Consider the following 1084-nt stretch of genomic DNA (forward strand, 5'->3'; position numbering starts at 1 on the left):
GTCATAGCTGGGTGCTCACGATTCACGGGTCCAGCGTCGGCGTTGTGGCGCGGCAAGCGTGCACTGGTGCGGTTGAGAGGGAGGGGTGGAAACCGCGTTAAACTCGTCTCCGTAGTTGAGAGGGAGCGGCCAAAGCAATGTACAATCGTCTTTGTAGTGGAGCTGGGAGGGGCAAGGATAAGGGACGAAGACCGGGGTAACATGTCGGATGCGATCATACCAGCACTAAAGCACCGGATCCCATCAGAACTCCGAAGTTAAGCGTGCTTGGGCGAGAGTAGTACTAGGATGGGTGACCTCCTGGGAAGTCCTCGTGTTGCATTCCCTTTTTAATTTTTTTCGCGCCGCTTGCAAAACAAAACGCACGTGTAAGTAATATATTTACCGTGTTTTATTATTTTGCACGAGTGCGGTAGGTCATAGCTGGGTGCTCACGATTCATGGGTCCAGCGTCGGCGTTGTGGCGCGGCAAGCGTGCACTGGTGCGGTTGAGAGGGAGGGGTGGAAACCGCGTTAAACTCGTCTCCGTAGTTGAGAGGGAGCGGCCAAAGCAATGTACAATCGTCTTTGTAGTGGAGCTGGGAGGGGCAAGGATAAGGGACGAAGACCGGGGTAACATGTCGGATGCGATCATACTAGCAATAAAGCACCGGATCCCATCAGAACTCCGAAGTTAAGCGTGCTTGGGCGAGAGTAGTACTAGGATGGGTGACCTCCTGGTAAGTCCTCGTGTTGCATTCCCTTTTTAATTTTTTTCGCGCCGCTTGCAAAACAAAACGCACGTGTAAGTAATATATTTACCGTGTTTTATTATTTTGCACGAGTGCGGTAGGTCATAGCTGGGTGCTCACGATTCACGGGTCCAGCGTCGGCGTTGTGGCGCGGCAAGCGTGCACTGGTGCGGTTGAGAGGGAGGGGTGGAAACCGCGTTAAACTCGTCTCCGTAGTTGAGAGGGAGCGGCCAAAGCAATGTACAATCGTCTTTGTAGTGGAGCTGGGAGGGGCAAGGATAAGGGACGAAGACCGGGGTACATGTCGGATGCGATCATACCAGCACTAAAGCACCGGATCCCATCAGAACTCC

The 1084-nt window shown here is 53.3% G+C and overlaps 2 non-coding genes across 2 annotated transcripts; both read left to right on the forward strand.

Annotated features, from left to right (window-relative positions):
* Positions 1–206: 206 nt before the first annotated feature.
* On the forward strand, positions 207–325 carry LOC119343673. The gene has a single exon (XR_005166210.1). It is a non-coding gene; the product is annotated as a 5S ribosomal RNA (ribosomal RNA).
* A 297-nt stretch (positions 326–622) lies between these two features.
* Positions 623–741, forward strand: LOC119343674. The gene has a single exon (XR_005166211.1). It is a non-coding gene; the product is annotated as a 5S ribosomal RNA (ribosomal RNA).
* The last annotated feature ends 343 nt before the right edge of the window (positions 742–1084 follow it).

This window comes from Triticum dicoccoides, unplaced genomic scaffold (assembly GCF_002162155.2).
Source record: "Triticum dicoccoides isolate Atlit2015 ecotype Zavitan unplaced genomic scaffold, WEW_v2.0 scaffold137084, whole genome shotgun sequence".
Lineage (NCBI taxonomy): Eukaryota > Viridiplantae > Streptophyta > Magnoliopsida > Poales > Poaceae > Triticum > Triticum dicoccoides.